This window comes from Papio anubis, chromosome X (assembly GCF_008728515.1).
Source record: "Papio anubis isolate 15944 chromosome X, Panubis1.0, whole genome shotgun sequence".
Classification (NCBI taxonomy): Eukaryota; Metazoa; Chordata; class Mammalia; order Primates; family Cercopithecidae; genus Papio; species Papio anubis.
Genome location: NC_044996.1, coordinates 124965636 through 124990499, shown reverse-complemented (window position 1 = coordinate 124990499; position 24864 = coordinate 124965636).

The window sequence follows — 24864 nt, the reverse complement described above, 5'->3', positions numbered from 1 at the left end:
CCAAAGTCACAGAAATGTCTCCAAAAATAACTATCTACAAAACTGGATGAGTTGCCCATGCTACTTTTAAGATTTAGATGAGATTGATACCCATTCCATGCCATGAGGATATCCAGAGTAAGTAATCTTCATGATCCTAGGGGCTTCAGGATTGCTATGAACCAGTGAATGCCATGCATTTTTTAGTCTTCCTTTTCCTGAATGGGAATGTCTATTATGGCTGTCCTGTCTCATTTCACCCATATGGCATTAATTCTGAGGTATGTTAATTAGGGCAGGGATCAACATATTTTTTTTTTCTGTAAAGGGCCACATAGTAAGTATTTGAGGCTTTGTGGGCCATATGGTCTCTGTCATAACCACCCAATCTGCCATTGTAGAATGAAAGCAATCATAGACAACAAATAATGGGTAATGCTGTGTTTCAATAAAACTTTCTTTACAAAACTAGAGAGGCTGGATTTGTCCTGCAGGCTGTAGTTTGCTAACCCCCACAAATTATGTTTTCTTTCTGACACTGCTATTTTCAGGATTTCATCACTTTAATCCTCCATATTACTTAGTTTTTATTTTATATATTTTTTCTTATCTTTTCCTGTTGCCTTATGGAAACATACTTCGATCTGATCTCTAGCGTGGTAATTTGGTCATTGGCTATGTCCATCCTGCTATATATCCTAGCTGTTAAGACTTTTATTGCTATGATTATATATTTTTTATAATTAACATTTTCACTTGGCTCTTTTTAAAGTCTTTTTACTGCTTCATCATTCAAATAACTTTCCTTATCTATTTGAGGATATTTAATATGCCATCTATTCCAGTAACTGCTCCATGTGGTATACATTGTTTAATTTGCTGTTTTTCTTTTGTAGCTGTTGTATTCATTAGGGATAAAATTATTTTGTCCAGCATGGCCATATTTCTTGGGTACCAGCTAGTCTCTCTAGTGATGGATATTAGGAATGGATGAAACCTAGACTAAAGTTGTTTATAGCCCTCATGATAATTTTAAGGAGAGAAGAGTGGATGAACTCAAGTATGGAATGCCTCAGAAACCACAGAACCATTTGTTACCACTCCACAAGGCAACACTTCTAATCCTTCTAAATCCTTTCTTTAAATACTTAAAGAAGGACACATTAGGAGGTGGTAATCTCCTTAAACTGCAGTCTACTAACTCTGGGAACTTAAAGAGGAAGAAGGGAGGAGTGATTATCTGGGTAGCTCTTACCAATCCATACCTGTGTTTTTTTTTTTTGTTGTTGTTGTTGTTGTTTTTTTTTTTTAATCAAATTCTCACTGCAAGGATACTTTTGTGCTACTTTAAGAGAGGCCCATTGATATTGGCACTCTAGGCTGTTGTCACCTTCTCTGTGTGTGGGACCTGATTATATTGGTAGAATGTGGAGAAAGGGTAAGAGGAGAACCTCAAGAGTCTCCCCCAGTGTATTGAATCCCTACTGTGTTTGCCTGCCTACTACACCACACTGCCACCCTTTCCAGATGTACAAAGTCATGACTGCCTATGGCCTCCCAAGGCAGTCAGCGGAAATTTTTGTTAGTTCCTTGGTTCTATCCTTTCTTCTCACTTGTTAAATTCCTCCCTGGTTGACTTTGGTAGAGAGGAGCTGGCAGCTTGTGTTAGTTCTTCACTTTGTCAAGAATGAAAAACTTTCTGAAGTTATGCATAGTTTTATATTCACCTCAAGACCTGTCTTGGCCAACTAATCAATTAAAAAATGTGTGACAGCTACATAAGCCCCTCCTACAAAATAAAACATGACCTATCATTGGCAAGTGGGAAAGGAGAAAATAGGAAAAAATAAAAGACAGTATATGGATAATATAAAATATGATGGCAGAAATAAACCTTAATGAGTAATTGCAATAAATGTAAGTGATCTAATCTTACTATTAAAAACCAGAGAAAATTATATTAAAAACACAAGATTAAATAATGCTTTAGTTAAATAATTGAATGAAAACAAGATTAAACAAATAAAACATAAGGGTACAGAAAGGTTGAAAATGAAAAAGATGACAGGATATACCAAGTAGATATCAACCAACAGAATCCTGGACAGTAGTCTTAATATCTAATAAAATAGAAGGTCTTTGTATACAAACAAAAGTTATAATACAATCAGAAGGAAAAAACTATCATGAATGTATATGTATCTAACAATATAACCTCAAAATGTATAAAGCAACTACTCAGAGTGTCATGGGTAAAAACAACATTTTCAACAATTATTTATTTGGACATTTAAACAGACTTTTTAAGATTAATAGGTTAAGCAATAAAAAACAAATAGACCTGGGAAGTCTGAATATACAAATGAATTATCTTCAGCCATTAGATATTAACTAAGTTCAACACATCCCTTTTGAACATATTTTGAAAAATTGACAACGTAACAGGCCACAAACGGACTTTCAATAAATTCCAAAGTATCAATATTAAACACCTATGTTCTCCTACTAAAATGTAATAAAATTAGAACATAAAATAAAAGAATTGCTAAAAAATCTGGTGAGGCTGGAAACTGATTAGTATAATACTAAAAACCCTTTTGGTTAATAAGTAGAACATTAAAATGAAATTCAAGAAAATTATAATGAAAATACTACTTGTCAAATTTTGTGGGACATAGAGCAACGTCCTCAATTAGGGAGAAATTTATAACTATTAATGCATTTATCAAGGAACAAGAAATGTTGAAACACAATGAACTATACTTTCAAGTCAAGAAGTTTTAAAACTACAGGTAAAATAGAGACTAAAAATAATAAAAGAGCAAGATGAATGTATCAGGGTTTTCTAGAGGTACAGGACTAATAGGATAGATGTATATATGAAAGGGAGTTTATGAGGTAGTATTGACTCACATGATCACAAAGTAAAGTCCCACAATAGGCTGTCAGCAAGTTGAGGAGCAAGGAAGCCAGCCTGAATCCCAAAACCTCAAAATTAAGGAAGCTGACAGTTGCCTTCGGTCTGTGGCCAAAGGCCTAAGAGCCCCTGGCAAACCATTGAAAAGTTCTTCAGCTTTTGGACTCTTGGACTTATACCAAGAGTCCAAAAGCTGAAGAACTTGGAGTCTAATGTTCGAGGGCAGAAAGCATTCAGCATGGGAGAAAGATGAAGGCTAGAAGACTCAGTCAGTCTAGTCCTTTCACGTTCCTCTGCCTGCTTTTATTCTAGCCACACTGGCACCTGACTAGATGGTGCCCACCCAGATTGAGGGTGGGTCTGCCTCTCCCAGTCCAATGACTCAAATGTTAATCTCCTTTGGCAACACCCTCACAGACACACCCAGTAACAATACTTTCCATCCTTCAATCCAATCAAGTTGACACTCAGTATTAACCATCACAACAAATAACATTAAGCAATTAACATTTGAAAATCGAGATGATTATTTTCTGGAAAAAATATTTTAAATGCTAAAATCCACTTAAGAAGTTGGTGAAGTTTGTACCCTTTAACCAACATTCTCCCCTTCCCCCACACCCAGCCCCTGGCACACATTGTTCTATTCTCTATTTCTATGAGTTTAACTTTTCTAGATTCCACGTATGGGTAAGATTATGCAGTATTTCTTATGGCTTATTTCACTTAACATAATGTCCTCCAGGTTCATCCATGTTGTCACAAATGGGACAAAGTTTCAGTTGTGCAGGATGAATTAGTTCTGGAGATCTAACGTACAGCACAGTGATGATAGTTAATAATGCTGTGTTATATACTTGAAATTTGCTAAGAAAGGAAATCTCAAGTGTTCTCACCAAAAATAAAATAGAGGTAAATATGTGGGGTAATGGATAGGTTAACTAACTTGATTGAGGGAATCATTTCACAATATAAAGGTCTATCAAATCATCACATTGCACACATGAAATATATACAATGTTTATTTGTCAATCATACCTCAATAAAAACAGAAGGTGAAAAAAACCAGGAAGCATTAAAACAATTTTATACAATTAAAAACTCCCTTATCCTTTCTAGGATCATATGTTTTTATACATACTTTCTACCAAACTTTAAAGGAATAATTTGTATCTTAGCTAAATTATACTGAAAGATAAAAAATAGTCCATTTCACATTATGAGGCTAAACTCTGGTTTCCAAAACTGGACATAGACAACTCAGGAAAAGAAAAATGATTCACAGGCCTATCTCACTTATGAATGTAGATGCCAAGATCCTAAAGGAGGAAAAGAATATATTCTCTCAGTTGATGCAGAAAATGTATTTGATGATGCAAAGTCTTTTTATGTTGTAAGTCTTCACAAACTAGGAGTAAAAAGGGATTTTCCTTATTGTGAGAAAGGTTATATACCAAATTCTTGCAGCAAACATTGCATTTGATTGAGAAACCTTGGAGAAACTTTTAAGATCAGGAATGAGGGAAAGATACCTCCATCACAGCTGCTGTTGAATACAGTGCTGGGACTCCCAGACAAAGTTATAAGAAAGAAAAACAAAATTAGATTATAAAAATTGGAACATTAAGTGATAAAACTATCATTATATGTAGATTGTATAAATATCTACCTAGAAAAACCAACAGGATCAAGAAATGAGTTTGCCAAACATAAGATCAACTTACAAAATCAATAGTATTCATTTCTCTACACTAGCAACAACTGCCTATAAATTATTTTTTTAAAAGAGATACCAGTTACAATAATAAAACAAAACCTAAAAATGAAAATTAAAAAAAAAAAACAACAAGAAAGCACAATAAACCAACAAACAAACCCGAAAACCCTGTAAAGCTGGGGTTGACAAACTATGGCCAATCAGCCAAGTTCTGTCAACCACTTGTTTTTGTAAATAAGGTTTTATTGGAGCCCAGACACACCTGTTACACATCGACACATCGTCTGTGGCTGCTTTCATGCAACAATGAGTGAATTGAATAGTTTTAACAGAAACTGTAGGGCCCGCAAAGCCTCAAATATTTGCTATCTGGTCCTTTACAGAAAAAGTGTGCTGATCCTGCTCTGATGTTCCTAGGAATCAACATAACCAAAAATATGCAACACCTCCATGAAAAAATCTTAAAGCTCTACTGAAGGACAGGAAAGAAAATCCAAATAGTTGCGGAGATATCTTTTCCTCTTAGAAAATATTTTATGTGTTTTCTATGGCTGCTTTCAGGCAACCATGGAAGAGTTTAGTAATTTTAACAGAAACTCTATGGTTTCTGTATGATAGAAAATAATTGTTTAATGAGATCACATGGACACAGGGAGGGGAACATCACACACTGGGGCCTGTCAGGGGGTGGGGGGCAAGGGGAGGGAGAGCATCAGGACAAATACCTAATGCATGTGGGGCTTAAAACCTAGATGACGGGTTGATGGGTGCAGCAAACCACCATGGCACATGTATACCTATGTAACAAACCTGCACGTTCTGCACATGTATCCCAGAACTTAAAGAAAAAAAAAAAGAATTGTTTATATTCACTAATTATGAATGTAACAAAAATCTGGAGTACATCTAGATTTTTGAGACACTCAATAACTTTACTTTAAAATTAATATGAAATAAAATTCTGCAAATAGCTAAATCACCTTTGGAAAAGAAGAACAAAGAGGAGAGTTATCCACTCAGATATTAAGGCTTACTGCAAAGCCATAGTAAGAAAAATATGTTGTGGTACTGGCACAAGAAGAAATAGACCCACAGAATGGAACAGAGACCTCAGAGACGGACCTTGTATATGTGGGAATTTAATATGATGAAAATCACACCAGAAATAAATGGGAAAATGATGGGCTGTTTAGCAGATGGTATTAAGAACACTCACTAAATGAAGAAAAATAAAATGGGGACCCTACTTAATACCATGTTCAGAGTGGACTCCAGATGCATGAAAGATGTGAATGTGAAAGATAAAGCCATAAAGTTAATAGAAGATAATGCTGGAGATTTCTGTGTGGCTAAAAGGGATGGGATATCTTAAACTCAAAAACAAACAAAAAGATGAATTTGATTATATAAAAACTAAGGATTTCTGTTCAATGGGGAAAATATGGACAAAGTAAACAGCTGATAGACTGGGAGAAAATAAAACTCCTGCAAATAAAGAAAAAAATACTCCAGTAGAAAAATACGCAAAAGGAAAAGAAATAACAATTCACAGAAGAGGAAAAAAAAAGACCATATCCAGTATATGAGGATATACTCTTAGTCATTAGTAATTAGAGAAAAGCAAACTAAAGCAAGGCATATCATTTTGCACCTATCTAAGGTTAGCAAGCATTAGAAGGGTGGATCACATCAAGCTTGTGGGAAAATAGGAATTATTATTATACGTTGCTGAAGGGAATGTGGAGTGTAGACTGTTGTGACCATTCCAGTGAACAATCTGGCAACATTTAGCTAGACTGTAAATTAAAAATCTGTATACATTGTAACTCAGCAATTCCATTTCTAGTTAGGTATCCCTGCGACATTCTCACAGAGTTCTGTAGGGTAACAGTGTTTGGAAGATGCCCATCACAGCATTATTTGTACTAGTAGGAGGAGGGGGCATCCAGATGTGCAGCACCAGGGACTCAGTAAGTAAAATGTCAGGGGTGCAACTCACAGAATACTGTGCAGCGATTGTAAGTGTCTGACTAGTTGTACATAGTCACACAGATATCTTGAAAATATAGTGTTGAGTAGGAAATATTAAGGAGGGAATATGAATGAGCATGGACACTAAGACTAAAGGAATAAAAAAATCACAAGAGCTGGGCTTTGCATGGACCAATGATGACAGCATGCCATGAACACAGGAATATAATTAACTCAATCCTCCCCCACCAATGTCCTTAGCCGAATGCCTGCTGCCAACTTCTCTCAGCCCCACTGCCTCTGACTTTGTTCCTCTGCTGAGCTTCTATGGGAAAAGTCTCCTTGAAAGGTCTGTGCTTTTGCTGGGATTGGAAAGGGTTAGAATTTCCTAGGCTGCTCAGCTCTTTTGGGTGTCACTGTCAGTCTGATCCAATTGAATTTACAGCTACCAGATATTTCTTTCTTTTTGGATCTATTGCTGACACCCATCACTGACTCCCAACAGACTGTGGAATGATTATTTTGATATTTCTTCTTCAGTGGTTTTTGTAAGGAGAGGTAAATGTCTGTGTTCACTCACTCAATTATCTTGAATCAGAAGTCTGAAAGATTTATTATTTACTTTTTAATTTTGTGCTTCAACACTCCTAATCTAAATTTCAAACTCAGGGTTGTTGAAATAGCTTTCTTAAATATTTTAAGCCTCGCTTCTGAGAAAATTGCTTTAAACTCAGAACTCCAACAAGTTTAGAGAGATCGACTATTTGTGAATTTTCACTATGCCCTCATGGTTAACATCCTAGGTGCAAATTTGAGAAAACTAAGCTATCTTTAAATTGTTTCAGTACTTGAAGTGAAATTAAATTCATAAATCAATACAGAAAAGAAAAATGTGCAGTAACTGTGATTTATTTATGCATAGATGCTAATTTTGACACATCTTACACTTTTTTTAATTTCAAGAATTTTCTGCATTTGATTATTTTAATCTTATTGCCACTGTGCTTGTAAATTTAGTTTTTATAAATTAACTTTTAAATTAAAATATAGCATTTTAAAAGGTGCACGAATTATAAGTACACAGCTCAACGAATTTTTAGAGTAAACAGACATGTACAATCACCAACTAGGTCAAGAAGTAGAACTTTACTAACACCCTAGAATAATGGAATCAAGTAATATATGTTCTTTTGTGTCTGGTTTCTTTCATTCAACATTATGTTTGTGAGATTCATCCACGTCACTGTGGGTAGATGTAGCTCATTAGCTTCCTCTTGCTGTGTAGAATTTCACTATAAACAATGTGCTGTAATTTGTCTATCTTTATAACATTAATAAATATTTGGGTTATTTCTAGTGGTTTGTTATGAAAAAATGTGCTGTTATGAATATTATTCTGCACTTTTAAAATTAATATTATTTTCAATTGACAAATTATAACTGTACACATTTATGGAGTATATGTATACAATGTAGAATGATTAAATCAAGTTAATTAACATATCCATTACTTCACTAACTTATTTTTTGTGGTGAGACATTTCAAACATACTCTTTTAGCTACTGTGAAATATATGGTTCATTATTATTCTCTATAGTTACCCCACTGTGCCATAGATCTAAAACTTATTCCTCCTGTCTAGCTGAAACTTTGTACCCTTTGACCAAAAATTCCCCATTCCCTCTCTACCCCAACCTCTAATAACCACCATTCTACTTTGTACTTCTGTGAGTTAGACTTTTAAAATATTCTTGACATGTCTTTTGGTGCACATATGTACTCACTTCTGTTGGTTATGAACCCAAGAGTGGAATTTATGGGTTATAGAGAATGCATATGTTCAGTTTTAGTAGATGCTAGTTTCCCAAAGTGATTGTATCAGTTTGCAGTCTCACTAGTAGTGGATGAGCAGTTCAGTCTTTCCACATTCATGCCAATACTTGATATTAAATGTTAGTCATTTTATTGGGTGTTTAGTTGTATCCCATTGTGGTTTTAATTTGCATTTTCTGTTGACTAATACAATTGAGTACACTTTTACTTTTTTTTTTTTTTTTTGAGACGGAGTCTGGCTCTGTCGCCCAGGTTGGAGTGCATGGGATCTCGCTCACTGCAAGCTCCGCCTCCTGGGTTCACGCCGCATTCCTCCTGCCTCTAGCTCTCCCAGTAGCTGGGACTACAGCCCACCCACTGCCTGTTTTTTTTGTATTTTTTTTAGTAGAGACGGGGTTTCACCGTGTTAGCCTGGATAGTCTCGCTCTCCTGACCTTGTGATCCACCCGTCTCGGCCTCCCAAAGTGCTGGGATTACAGGCTTGAGCCACTGCGCCCGGCCCACTTTTACATTTTTATGTTAATTATTTTACTATATACTTTTTGCAAATGAGTATTCAAGTCATTTGGTCCATATTTTCCATTATATTTTTTCTCTTATGAATTTGTAGAAATCTTTCTTTTCTTCTCTCACTTTCTTTTCTTGTTTTTTTGTCTTCTAAAAATATGCTTTGGGTATTAATCCTTTACCATCTGTGTGTGTTGAAAAATATTTTCTCCTGGTGTGTGGATTTCTTTTCACTCTTTTAATGATGTAGAAATTCTTAATTTTAATGTAGTTCAATGTATGGGTAGTGGTTTTTTTTTTTGGTTATGTTTAAGACATTTTTTCCTATTCCAATATCATGAAGATATTTTTCTATGTTATTTTCTGGAAGGTTTATTGTTTTATCTTCAACATTTAAAATTACAACCCATTTGAAATTGTCTTGTTTTGTGTAAAAGTCAAGTTTTTCCCTCCCTCTCTGTCTCCATCCTTTTTTCCCTGCCCTTCTCCCTTCCCTTTTCCTTCCCCTCCCTTCTCCTTCCCCTTCCCTTCTCCTTCCCTTCCCTTTCCCTTCCTTCCCCCTCCCTTCCTCTTCCTCTTTCTTCCCTTCTCCTTCCCTTCTCTTTCCCTTCTTTCCCCTTCCCTTCCTCTTCCCCTTTCTTCCCTTCCCTTCCTCCCTCCCTTTTCCTCCTTCCTTCCTTCCCTTTCCCTTCCTTTTTCTCTCCCCTTCCCTTTCTCTTTCCCTCTCCTCGCTCCCCTCCCCTTCCCTCCCTCCCTCCCTCCCTCCCTTCCTTCCTCCCTTCCTTCCTGCCTGCCTGCCTGCCTGCCCTTTTCTTCCTTCTTCCTCTCCTTTCTTAATTTGGATATTCTGTTGACCTGAAATTATTTATAAGAATATTATTCCATCCCCATTTCTTTGCATGTAACTTTGTCATAAATGAAGATGTGTGAGTCTATTATGCCCATTAGTTTTTGTCCATACTTGTATATAGCACACTATCATAATTGCTGTAACTCTATGATACATCTTGACATTCATTAGCATATATTTTTCCATTTTGTTCTTTAACATTGTCTTGTCTATTCTTAGCCATTTGTATTTCTATAAAATTTTATAATTTGCTTGTCAATTTCTACAATAAGTCCTATTGGAATTTTGGATTGGAATTGCATTAGCTATTGTTCAATTTGTTAGGAGATTAATATTTTTATAACATTGAATATTTCAATCCTTGAATATAATTTATCCTCCACTTATTTAGCTCTCTAATTTCTCTGGGAAAAATTTTGTAGTTTTCTATGTAGAAGGCTTGCACATCTATTATATTTATTTCTAGTTATTTGATGCTATTGTGAATAGTATCTTTCAATATTTCATTTTCTTATCGCTTATTGTTAGAAATAATATTAGCTATTGTACATGAATCTTGCATCCAGTGACTTGCTAAATTCAGTTATTAAATCTAATATTTTTATTTATAGATGTTTTTGGTTTTGTTTCTCGGTACAGGGTCATCTTGTCTTCAATTAAGTACAGTTTTGTCACTTCCTTTACAATTATAATTTTATTTTTTCTTGCCATCTTGCACTGGCTAAAATTTCTAGTACAAAGCTCAATTGAAACAGTAACAGCAAGAAACTTTATCTTGTTCCTAATCCTAGGGGAAACTTTCAATATTTATTAAGAATGATATTTTTGTCCAGCTTTTGATAGTTACATTAATAGGATTAATCAAGGTCTCTTACATTTCTTGTTTGCTCAGGCTTGTTTTGTCTTTTAATCATGTGGAAAGTTTGCATTTTTATCAAATGCTTTTTTAGTGTGTATCATTTGAGATTATTATGATTTTTTTCCCTTTTTCTGCTAATGTGGTAAATTATATAGACTGATTTTTGTAATATTAATGAAACTTTGCATTCCTGGAATAAATACAACATTTCATCATATATAATCCTTGTTACCTGCTGCTTGATTTATTTTGTTATACTTTTATTTAGAATTGTTGCATTTATCTATAGAAGAGAGATTAAGCTACCATTTTTCCCTTAAAAAATGTCCTCATCAGGTGCCATGGTTTGAATGTGTGTTTCCCTTCAAATTCATATGTTGAAACCGAATACTCAATGTGATAGTATTAAGAGATAGGCCTTTTGGGACATGATTAAATCATGTGTGCTCCACCCTCATGAATGAGATTAATACTCTTACAAAAGGGCTTGAAAGAGCAAGTTTGGTCCTTTTATTTCCACCATGTGAGGGTGAAGTAGGAGCCATTTTGGAAGGAGAGAACATCCTCTATCAGTCACTAAATTTGCTGATGCCTTTCTTGGACTTCCCAGCTCCCAGAACCATGAGAAATAAATTTCTGTGCTTTACAAATTATCTAGTCAGTCTCAGGTATTTTGTTATAGCAGCACAAATGAATTAAGACAGAGATTGGTACTGAAAAGCTGGGTGTTACCATAACAAATCCCTAAAATGTGGAAGCAACTTCAGATCTGGATAATAGGTAAAGGCTGGAAGTGTTTGGAGGTGCATACTAGAAAAATCTTGATTTCTGTGAATGGAGTATTAAGGGTGATTGTGGTGAAGACTCAGAAGAGAGCTATAGGGAGAGCCAGAGCCTAAATCCTCTTAGAGATTATCTATGTAGTTGTGAACAGATTGTTGGTAGAAATATGGACAGTAAAGGCAATTCTGATAAGGTCTCAGATAGGAATGAGGAACAACGTACCATTGTTAGGTAATATAAACTGGAGGAAAGGCCATCCTTGTTAGAAAGTGGCAAAGAACTTGGTTGAATTGTGTCCATGTTCTCTAGTGTTTCATGAAAGGCAGAATTGAAGAGCAATAAATTAGGATATTTGGCAAAAGAAATTGCTAAGCAAAGCGTTAAGGGTGCAGCACTGCTTCTCTTGAAGGCTTATAGTAAAATGTGTGAAGAAAGAAATGAATTAAAGACAGAATTTATAATCAAAAGGGAAGCAGAACTTACTGAGTTGGAAAATTCTCAGCCTGGCCATGTTGTAAAGAAAGAAAAGGCATGTCTTGGAGAGAAAACGAAGGGTGTGGCCAATAGAATGTTTTGAGACGAGTCTCGCCTTCCCACTTCCAGGGTTGGGATGGCCGGATCTCAGCTCACTGTAAGCTCCGCCTCCGGGTTCCTTGCACTCATTCTCCTGCCTCAGCCTCCCGAGTAGCTAATCTCATGGCGCCTGGCTGAATCGCTCTAGCTAATTTTTTGTATTTTAGTAGAGACTCCAGGTTTCACCAGGTCTCTGACCCTCCCACCTTGTGATCCTACTCACTGCCTCCCAAAGTGCTGGGATTACAGGCTAGAGCCACCGCTACCTCGCCTAGGAATGTTTGATAAGGATGGATATGGATAGAAGGAAGCCAGATGCTATTCATTAATACAATGGGAGAATAACCCAGAAAGCATTTATAGATCTTTGAGGCTGCCACTTGCATTATAGGCCCAGAGTGTCAGGGCCTTGATGACAGAAGGATTTAAAGGAAAGGGCCCTGGGCACTGGAGGGGCCCAGGGCACTTGTGGGACCTTGGAGCTCACTGCCTAGGGTCACTTCAAGTTTCTGTTCCACACATTCTGGCACAGTGCTCCCCAGCTGCCCTAGTTGTGACTCAAGCTGGCCCAGGTGCATCTCAGGCTGCCCTTCCAGAAGCTAGAAGGGGTAATCCTTGGTGGTGTCAACATGGTGCTAACGCTGCAAGTGCACAGAGTTAAGAGCCATGGGAACATGGCTACCTCTACCTAGATTTCAAAGGTTGCCCTGTAGAGCTTCAGAAGCCCAGGGAGAGAACTGCCATATCAGATATCAAGGTTATGCTGGCCCCTTAAAAATATATGGGTGTAATATTGTTATATTTTCTTACTACAATTTTAAAGATTGTGAGATCTGTAGTAATATCCCACTTTTAATTCCTTATGTTGGGTATTCATGCTCTTTTTTTTCTTTTTCAGTCTTGGTAGAGGTTTATACATTATACATTAGTGTTTTAAAGGACAAACTTTTTGTTTTTGATCATCATATTGAATAGGTGCCTGTAGCCTCTGTTGCCCCTGCTGTTTCTGTTTCTCTGACTGCCACTGCAGTATTGTCTCAGGGCTGGAGGGTGTGACAATAGAGACAACAAGAAAAATGGGGAATTTCTTCCTTCTTGTATAGTGCTATGAATAGGTTCCCCTCATTAAGCCAGAATTTAAGGGATTCTCCTAGAGCTCATTCTGTCCATTCCTGGGTGCCTACTTCCTGGTTTCAGGTTGACTTGAGACCTCAAGAAGGGATAGCAAGGGCAAAAAAGGGAGAACTCACTGTTGGTTCAGTCGTACTTTTAACTCTGATCTTTTTCCTCCATCCATCTCCCAAAATTTACTTTTCAGAGTCCTCAAATAGCTGCTGAATGCATTCTGTCCAGATTATATAGCTTCATTGAGAGAAAAAGACAGGATGGAGTGTGCTGACTTTATCTCACCCAGAACCAGAAATGCATAAGTTTCTTTTCTGTAGTTTCCAGTTCCCTATCAAATTTCGCCACTCGTGGTTTAATTTTTGAACATATTATTATGACCATTTTAAAGTCTGTGTCTGTTAACTCCCTTCAGTGGATTTCTTGTGGGTCCTTTTGCTATCGTCTTTTTTTAATAAAATCTTGCGTTTCAGTTACATTTTATCTTCTCAAATGCCTGATTATTTTTGATAGAGTGCCAGATATTTGCATTAAATTTTGACAGTTACTGTGATGCAACTCTAGAAAGTAATGAAAACTTTTTAAAGAGAGGATTAATTTTTGCATTTGTTAGACAACTAGACATGGGGATGATCACCTTTATCTGGTCAGGAATTGAGATGACTTAAAGCTGGGTTTTAATCCTTTTGAGGGCTGTTATATTTCTAGTTAATCCTTCCTCCTAGAGTGCACCCCTTTGTGGTCCTCACTGAGGTATTTACCAGGGCTTCTTTTCCTCGGCGGTCTGAAGTTAATTTTTTTGTCCTCTTGTGCTTTGTTATGCTTAGCTTTTCAGCCTTTGCACTGCTGCTTTCACTTTTTAAATTGGCAATTGCCTCAATGGTAAAAGTATTCCCAAGTGCCTATCTCAAGTCTCTTGGTTTCCATTTTCTTCTGGATCTCAACTCTGCAAATTTTCAATGCCTTGGTAGTTCTGTGATTCATTCAAACTAGGGTTTTTTATGTTCCCACCCCCTCACCCTGCAGCCTTTCTAATTGTTCTCAGAAGGATTATTGGTCTGAAACAACCTAGTCAGCTATTGCCCCAGAGGGAATTTTTAGAGGTAAAAATCTGATCATGCCACTTCTCTCCTCAGAAACCTCTCATATGTCCTAGTTTCTACCCTACTCCTACTTTGATGTTGCATCTTTTTCTGAATGATACAATTTTATGCTTCTATGACTTTTCCTATAGTTTGTCCCTTTACGTAGAGTTCTCATCTCTTCTCTGCCTCAAACATTAAGTATCTTTCTTCATAACCCATGTTATATTTTATCCCCTTTGTTAGACTCTCTTTTGTGTTTGGCCTCTGTATTTCACACATGCTATTCTAGTTGTAACTCTCACACAGCCTTATAGTTACTTGTCTACACATCTGTCTTCCTCACTAGAATGTGAGCTCTTTTGTGGCTCAGACCATATATTACTCGTTTCTTTATTTCTGAGTGCCAAATGCAGTATTTATTGCCATAGACGTTTTGAATAAATGTGTTTGGACTGAAATGGAGTGAGCTACAAAAACATGTTCAACTGTAAGCATGGTTTGGCTCTGAGGTTACCTCCCAGTCTGTCTTATCTCAGGGATTGGTAAAGGCCTTACCTAGGAATGACCAATTGAAATGCCTCAGGCTTCTTCCTTGTGTAGTTGGTTATCTTCTTTTATAGTACTGGTTAATTACTGTCCCTCACTATCTGTTGTATCTAATGATATCACAGACTGGGCAACACTGAATACCAGGTCTTGTATTAACTCTAGCAACCTCTCAGCCTCTATCTGAATTATTCAAAATTTAAACTTTAATTGTAGAGCCCTACTTGTATTTCTTTGTTTCAAGCCAATTTATTCTTATTAGATCTCCCAAGTTCTTCACAAATATTCTTAGGCCATCCTGGTTATAAGCAGAAAATGGAGATCTTCCAGATTGAGTGTTACCTGAAAAAGTCTTTCCTACTGTGTAGATGTTATTTTCTCTGTTCTTATCCCCAGGATCTTGTTATTAAATGTGGCCTCCTGCACCCCTTCAGCCTACAACCATCTGGGTGATTTGCTATTCCATTGTTTCATGGCATATAAGCAACCCTGCTCTTGAAAATCTTGGATATTCATCAAGACAATAATAAATATTGATGTTAAAATGTGGTTTAATATTATTCTTTATTGATTCATTTATATTCTCCTAATCTTCAAAAATAGTTTGAGGGAGGCTGCATAATATTATAAAACAATGATCACAAAATAGATATAATTTTCAAAATCAGAAAAGAAGAAAAACTCCGGCAAGAACTCCTTGCTGTAAGAAGCTATAGATTTCACATACCAAATTTAGCTCTGTGCCTCCTGGTGGCTAGGGAAAAAAAGAGAGAGAGAGAAAAAAACTCAATAGGCTTTATAACTTGCATTTTTTTTTTGTTAGAGCCACTTCAGTTTCTCCAGAGAAACTAACAATATCTTTCTGGGCAGAACTGAGAGAAATTTATCACTGGATTCCTTATGCTAAGGGGATTTTTGGTAACAGTAGAAAAATTTGTTTAAACATTTTATTAAAAATGATAGGATTTCTTGATTTATTTCTTTTTTAGCACTCCATGAAAACCAATATTTAGTGTTAAAATATTATTCTATACAGACAGCTCTAGAGTTGGAGGAAGGTAGGCCAAGCATGTATGTTTCTGATGATTTAGCATAACCCAAGGATGCTACTCAAAGAATTTTGAGAAAGGCCTGTTGACATCTTTCAGTCCATTAGTTTCTAATCCCAGATAAATCATCTGAGTTTTTTTTTTAAGTTACAAATGTTACAAATATCCATTTTTGGAAAAAGTGATATAAATATTTACATAGGCGACTTTAAAAAGCAATTAATTTGAGTCAAATCATAATAAATTAATTTCCTTCTCTTGGCACGACAATGAATGATGTTAGATATGGTTTGGATTGCTATTGTGCTTTCTGTAGGGTTTGAATTAACATTAACAACAACCATCAGCACAAACAACTAGGCAGATGGCACTGTGACAGATGCTGAAGATGGGGAGGTGAACAGGACATTTGGAGCCTACAGTCCTGTAGTTAAATATAAGAACATATATCAATGTTAAAAAGAATGTACAGTGTACTAGTTTACTGTTGACACTGTAACAAATTGCTACAAACTTGGTGACTTCAAACAACACAAATTTGTCATCTTACAGTTCTGGAGTCTGGAGTCATCTTACAGTTTGGTCAGAAGACCAAAATAGGTCTCAGTGGGCTAAAGTCAAGGAGTTAGCAGGGCTGCATTCCTTCTGGAGGCTCTATAGGTGAATCTATCTCCTTGTGTTTTCCAGCTTCCAGAGGCTTCCCGCATGTTTTTTGGCTTGTGGCCCCTTCCAGTATTGTATTGCTCTGACTTCTGCTTCTGTCATCACATCTTCTCTGATGGACTCTATTTCCTCCCTCTCACATAAGAATCCTTATGTGAAAGGATTCTTATATGGGCTTACCTGGATAATCTAGAATAATCCTTAATTGGTCACACATCTCAAAGTCACTTTCACCATTAAGGTAACACATTCACAGATTCCAGGGATTAAGACATGAACTTTTATCTTGGGGGTGGGTATTTTTCTGCCTACTACATATTATAAGTGTACAAAAGTGGGCATGGCCTTTATAAATGTGATCAGGTTATTTAAACTCTAATTTTCAAAATTTTCATCTCTAATGGGACAATAATGGCCCCCTAAAAAGATGGTTAAGAAGCTTAAATAAAGTGTGAACACTATTGCCACTATAGCTGGCACACAGTAAGTACTCAGTAAATATTAGTTAAATGAGAATTTAAATCTAATACCTAATACCTGTATACTGCAGAAAGTTTGAATCCAACTTATCAAACTCTTTGGACAGAGAAAAAGTTTTTATTCTTCTTTTAGGTCGGTGTACATTTTCAAGAGAAAATAGAAAATGTGGCTCCAGATAATACTAGCTTTGTGTCCCTTATTTGAGAACTAATCATATGGTGAAATATCACATGCTTTGGCATTATCTTCCACAAAACATAAGGGAGAAAACTTAAAAATAGAAAAATAGAAAATCTCAACAATAATTCTGGTAGAAATGACTTGTAACTATTTAGCACCTTATTTTTATTTCTGGAACACTTTCCGTTTGAAGAGCTCAGATTGCTTGGGACATGCTAGCTAATTCTTATGGTACCAGATGTATCTGGTGCAATGAGGGGGTAGGTACTAGCAACGAAGGGAAAAGGGGGAAATGGGGCAGGTGTGACAAGCTAGGGTTTGTGTTTGGAAGCAGTTCTTGGCAAAGGTGAACATATTTTTAGGTAATCTTTTCTTTTTCCTGTGAAAGTCTGTAATACTCTAAAATTTGCTCCATTCTTACAGCCTAGAAATAGAACCCTGGAAATAGAATGACTGCACTTTGGTGGTTATTGTGGGCTGGGAAGTGAAAGCCAAGAGTGGTGGTTCTAAAACTTTTACTTTATAATTTCTATCCATCATCCTCTCTGGCTCTTCTGAGGCCCAGTGGCACATAGCAACAATTTTCTGCTTCTTTCCACTTTTTTTCTGATGCCCCTCCCCCATGGCAAAATAGCTCTCTTTAAACTAATTTGGACCCACCACTGCCGACACCAGTTCAGAGTTTTATTGTGCTGCTTTCCTCTCATAAGATCTCAGCAGATTTCAAACCTTGGTCAGAAGACAGTACTGGTGGATGATTCAGGTGGCAAAGGAGGCCCATTTCCTCCATTCTTATCGTCTACAAATTGCTACTTTTGCTACTTTAAATCATTCGTTTAAAAAATATTTATTAAGAATCATCTCAATAAGCTATTAGTGCTAGATGCTAAAGATATAGCAGTGAACAGCAGTCTCTGCTGTCATGAATCTTGTAGTCTAGTGAAAGAGACAAGTAATAAATAAGGAAACCAAATGTAAATGGGATACTTATGGTAGCCATAAATACAAAAAATGAAATAAAGTAATGAGATGGAATGAGATGAGCAAGTTTAGAAGAAGTGGAGTCTCGGTCTAGCAGAAGAACAGAAAGAAGGCCAGTGTGGCCAGAACATATTCAGGTGGGGTAGAATTTTATGAGATGAGTTTAGGGAGATAGACAATTTTTAGTGATGCTAAGTAGTTTGGATTTATTTTAAAAACAATGGGAAGTCGTGGGAGAGTTTTAAACAGGACAGTAACATCTGATTTATAGTTTAAAAATTACTCTGACATTCTGAGTGAAAAATAGTGTGGAAAAGAGAAAGAGTGGAAAAGGGAAATCTGCTAGGAGGTATTGATGGTGAGAGATGATAATGCTGCAGGTCCGGTGGAATCAGTGTCGATGGAGATAAATGAACACTTTTCAGATATTTTTGATATAGAGTTGGAAGTACTTGCTGCTGGATTGGTTTTAGGGGTTGATGGAGAGAAAGAGCGATCCTAGGGTTTGGCTTGACCAACTAGGTGACTGACGGTGCCATCTACTGAGATGATAAAGACAGGTAGATAAATGGGTTTTGTTTCCATCCACATTAGTAATTTAGAGAATCTTTTAGCCAGCAGCCTACCAAGAAGAGATGTCATGTCAGCAGAAGATATAGTTTGGGAGTCATTAGAATATCAATGGTATTTAAAACTATAGCACTGAATAAGCCCATCAAGGTAAGACAGAGAAGTGGACTCTTGTGTTTACAAACATTTGGAGATCAGTTGGAAAAGGAGGAACCAGCTAGGGAAAGTGTGATGTCACTGAAACCATGAGACATAATTATCTTAATAAAGAGTGATCAACTGTGTTGAGTGCAGCTGACAGGACATTAAGTATGAGGACAGAGACCACTGGATCTGTCAAGATGGAGGTTATTGGTGAACTCGATAAGAGTGATTTCAGTGATTTTGTGGGGAGATAAGCCACATTCTGGAAGAGTGAATGGGAGAGGAAGAAATGAAAAAATCAAATATAAACACCATTTTTGGCCTTCCTACCCTTAATGCTGTTACTCTGTTGAAGTTTATTAGAATATCTTGGGACAATCCTTGGGGGTGGATGATTATAGAGAAGGAAGGTTTTATATTCCCAATTTGAGCAACATTTGTCAGAAAACACAAATTATCCTTATCAATCATATTTCTATTAGGGGCTCTCATTACCTTATTTTTAGGGTGATGAGTAAATCTTGTCTTCTCCCTTTACTTTCCTCTGTCTTCTCTCTTTACTTTCCTAACTTTCCCCAGTCATCCCTTGAATAAGTTATTTTTGTCATGTTCGCTCTTCTATGCTCTATACTTCTTATAACTACTCTGATTTCTTTTAACTATTCAGTTTTCTTCTCCTTTTATAAACCTAAATGAAATTTTCTTTCTTGTGGTTGAGTTTCTGTGTAATCTTTTGTCTGATATTTTTCTTCTTAGGTTTTGTGCAGGGTTTCCTTTGCTAGGTAATTTTTCTATACCCATTGTATTGCTCAAATAAGTCACATTTTCCCAAACAAGAACACAATGCTGGAGTAAGTAGCCATTTGTGGAACAGACTGTAGGTGGTTGCTAAAACTAGGGTGACTATTATGTTTGATTACTACCCTTTCAGTCAACTCTTGCCATCATGGTCAGTGATAAATTACACCTTAACACTAGAACAGAACTGTAAGAGGAGAATAAGAGCTTTCTATGGCATGTAGAAGAAGTTCTGGTTTGAATGCTGCACTTGAGACCTCCTTGTCTTTTCCTCCCAGGCACACTGCTAGATTACATTTCCAAGCCTCCTTTGCAGTTGTATGTAGTAGCCATGGTTTTGAGTTCAGGCCAGTGGATTAAAGGTGGAAGTGAAGTGAGCAAGTTCCAGACTTGACCTATATAAATGAGAATGCTGTTCTGTGTTCTCTCTTCCCTTGTCTCCTGGCAAGTTTCAGAGCATCCAGCAGTACACCTAAAGACTTTGGAGCTAATAAGCCACAAGATAGAAGGAGTCTGGGTCTTTGAAGGCAACCATATACCCAGGAACATAGTCTTCAGAAGTCTTTTTGTTACAGTTGCTGGTGTTGCTGACCCTAACTAATAGACATTCCTTGTGTGAGTTTTCTCTGTGCATTTGGTCATTCCTCCTCACTGTCCTGGAGTGCCCTCTTCTCACTTTAAGAAATCTGACAGCTACTTTGCTGACCTGTTTTCTATTTTTTTCTGGCATAAAATGTTTTCTGACTAACCCAGCCTGGGGCAATCTCTTCCTTTAAATTTCTAAAGTGACTATTAGCTTTGTGGTCTACTGAGTGAATGTTGAAAAGATCATAATCTCTTAATATCTGAGTTATTTTGGGTAAGGTAGCTAACCTGTTTACTTTTCCTTAAAAAAGACATAACAATCCATACCTCATAAAGTTGTTATGAGGTTTAGATGAGGAAATATATGTAGAGAGCTTAGAACAGTACCTGGAATGTAGGAAGCGCTCTATTATTAGACTCTGTCTCCTATTAGTTTACTTTTTTTTATATACTGTGCTCCTATGTCAAGCCCTGGCCTAGTGGAATGGAGATCACAGTGAGTGATATGCTGTTGTTCTTATAGTTTTTTCATCTGTAACACTTATTAATACATAATGTAACTTGCCTTCAATGGCATTTATTGAGTATCTACTATGTGCCAAAGATTGGGTAACATATTGTTGGGATATGACTATCCCCAAGGAGGTCAATTAATTTTACTATCTCTATAAGTCAGCAGATCAAATTAATTAATACTATTTGAAGCAGTGTTTAGGAATATTTTATTTTCTTCTTCAAAGCTGAATCCCTGGAGTTTAATAAAACTTCTTACCTCATAGGGCTATTTTGCAGATCAAATGGTAGAATATGTGGAAGTGCTCTGCAAACTTAAAGTATAGAGCAAATGTTTATAAAGATGTCAATTTCCAACTCTTCACAGTTTTTTAAAATAAGTTTTCACCTTTGTATGATTTTTCTCTTCCCTCTAAATTGAATATACGTTTGTTGAAGGCGAGGTTACGTATTATTAATCTCTGGAAATCCCTAGTATCTACCTCCGTGCTAAGGGCAAGCACTAAAAACACTTTTATGGTTCAAAATTTTGCACAATGTTTACCATGAAAACCCTTAACCTCTTCCCTTACCTGGTGGTTTTCTGCAAAGTTGTACTTATGTATTGGGTGAGAGATTTGGCTATGTTGGTTTCAGAGAAGAAACCTGTTTGAGGCATGTTGCTAAGTGGAAAATATACTTTAAAAACGTATATTTAGTTCTCTGAGCAAAACTATCTTGAGTTTTAAGCACCAATTTTCAATGAAACTGACAGGCAAGAAATGATTATTGAGTTGTTGGTCTGCTCTGTGCATCTGTACACACAGTGTTGAATAAGCTGTTAATCCTTCCATCTTTACAGGATATTTTAGGAACGCTCATGGTGAGGTCATACATATCCATTTCTGTAGTGTTCTCCCACTCTACCCACTCACCATGTGTTCTGGTACTGTGATATTTTTGTCCACTCTCATAGTACTCTCTTTTTCTTACCTTACTTCCCTCCCCCAAACCCAGAATAAAGAAAGTTGATTCTTCAAATTTTTCCCAAATTGAAAATGTGACTTAGATTAGGAAGAAGGGCATTGCTATTTTTTTCTTCCCCACTTCAGGTTGGTGTTGAAATGACTCAGAGTAAACAGTTTGATATTCTGTAAAAACAAGTCTTCAATCGAAGAAAAAATTATATCAGTGATAAAAAACAATGTTTTTCTGGAAGAGGTTTCCTGGTATTTCTAACTTTCACTTCTAAATTCTGCTGTTACTGCCTTTCATGCAATTTCAGGTCAGCAGAATGACTTTCTAAAGGAAAATATGATTAAGTCATACTTTTTACAATGGTCCAAGGTGTGATTTTAATTACAATATACTTGTATTGAATTTAAGAAAATCTTTGTTGTTGGTCCAGCACCATGGACAGAGAAATGGCTTCTATTCCCCCTAGGTTAGCTAGCAATTCACCTATACAGTTTAGGTCCTCAATTCATCTAAATACAAATTTAATTTGCATTAAATAATTTCATGTCATGTCTTAACCCAGGACTACTGCCTTTTAACATTTACTAATCTTTTCTTGAATATTCTAGTTACCATTTTTCTTCCTTAGCTATAGGTAGTTTGAGATGGTCTAGGCTCCAGTTCCATGAGCCAACTCTTTGCAAACTCTACTCTCGCACTTTTAAAAACTACTATTTTTTAGCTGGGCATGGTGTGCATGCCTGTAGTCCCAGCTACTTGGGTGACTGTGGCAGGAGAATCACTTCAGCCCAGGAGTTCAAGTGATCCTGGTGAGCTATGATCTTGCTGCTGCACTCCAGTCTGGGTGACAGAGACCCGATCTCTAAAACTAAAATTCTATTTTGAAATAATTATAGATTTATAGAAAGTTACAAAAATGGTACAGAGAAGTCCTGTTTATCTTTTACCCAGTTTCCCCCAACATAGGGTTTCCAAATAAGATACAGAATACTTTGTTAAATTGGGAATTCAGACAAACAATGTATACTTTTTAGCAAAAGTATTTTTAATATAAACATGTCCTATCCAATGTTTGGGACATACTTATACTAAAAAGTGATTTTTATTATTTATCTGAAATTCAAATGGGGCTTTTTTGTCATTAGGATATATCTCAGTAGGGATGAAGAGTCAAATTATAGTGTTTTAAAGTCACTTGGAATAGTTCATCTCTGTCTGATTATGACACCTGGATACATAGTTATGTTCCTTTGTGTCATTTTACTTTTGAATATTTTAGAAATTGTTTTAAAATTGAATTTTGTTTTATAGAATATTTACATGGTTCTAAAGTCAAACTTACATGAATATAATTTTAATGCATTTTCTCTCCGAACTGAAATTAGTTTGCTTATTTTAATTTTTAAAAACAGATGCAATATTGTTTCCCTAAGTACCACTCTTTAATGATTATTTTATAAAACATCTTTCTCAAACAGAATAATGCCAGAAAGACAGTCTGTATAACACTTGGTGATCTTTTTTGGGTTGCTTTAAAGCAAAGTCACCTCATATTCAACCTAAAGTAGAGAGAAACTGGAATTTCATGCTAATTAGCCTCCTAGTTCCTTTCATTTTGTACATGTATAAAAATATTTTCATGAAGTCCCTAAATGGAAAATCAACAAGGGAGTTTTGCAAATGTAATCCTAATTAAGGTACTTGGCTTTTATTTTTAACTCTATATGTAGATTTTATATTTTGGAATTTTGAAAACAAGCAATGAATTAATAACATTTCTTTAAAAAGCTATTTTGGGGTGGGAATGAACTGTTATTCAATGTTAATTCAATTAAAGAAATTAAACATGAGTTGTTAGTACAAGTCCTTGGGATATTTATGAATATCTTAATTTTAACAAGAGAAAAATGACAGTTTAGGCCTAGCCAATGCTTGCTATTTTCATTTTGGTGTTAGTTTTGTGTCTGTCTATATTCTTGACTTCCATCTTTGCCTCTCTACTTTTTCTGTCTTCTTAGAAAGATAAATCTTAACTTTAACAATAAAAGTATATTTGTAGTTTTCTGGTTATTAAAGTAATATATGATTGTAGAAAAATTGGAAAGTCATGAAAAGGGAAAACAAAATCTCTTACAATAGTTCTATTACCCAAAGAAAATCAGTTACTATAGATGTAATTCTAATATTTTTCTATGCTTATTTTACATAATTGGGATTACATTTTGCATATATTCAATTTTATTATCTTTTTCTGTTTAACATTAAAACATAAGAATTTTGCATATTATTAAAAACTTTGTAAATAATTTATTGGTTATTTAAAGTTCTATCATGAAACTTGAATGAACATTTTAAATCATTCATCTTTTGATCCAATTACTATAAACCAGGTGTAAAATATTTAAAGGCATTTTAAAATATGATTATGATCTTCCAAAGAAAAATTCTAGGGGAAATATCTTTACTTATTATTTCCATCTGGGGTTTTTATAAGTTGTGAGGAATTTGTGGAAATTCTTGTGTCATTTTACATTATGTAATTAATCCATATGTCTTTACACTAGTGGTTCTCAGTGGGGTCCTTGGACCAGAATCATCAGCATCATCTAGGAGCTTGTTAGAAATGCAAAATTTTGGGCACTATTCCAGGCTTACTGAATCAGGAACTCTGAGGGTGAGCCTCAGCGATCTGTGATTTAAGAAGTCCTTCTGGTGATTCTGACACATGCATAAGTTTGAGAACTACTGCTTTAGAGTAATTCTTAACAAAGGGGTTCTCTTTTATCATTTCTTTAAAAGGTATTAACTAGTCAGTTAATTAATTCACCAATCATTTACTGTCTATAATGACAAGCACTGTTCTAAGATATACAGGAGAAAACAGAACAGAGAGTTCCTACCCTCATAAATCTAATACTCTAGTGGTGGTGGTGGGGTTAGACAATAACCACATAACTAAAATACACAGAATGTCAGTGGTAATAAGTGTAATAGAGAAAAATAAAACAGGAAAAGGGGACAAGGAGTGCTGGGATGGTTCACAATTTAAGTGGAATGGCCATGATAGGTTTTACTGAGAAGGTAATGTGAGGCTGCCAATGATGCCTAGATTTTTGGAAAAATATTCTAAGCAAAAGGAGCAGTAAGTAGAAAAGCTCAGAGGCGTGACAACACTAACCTGTTTCAGGAATGGCAAGG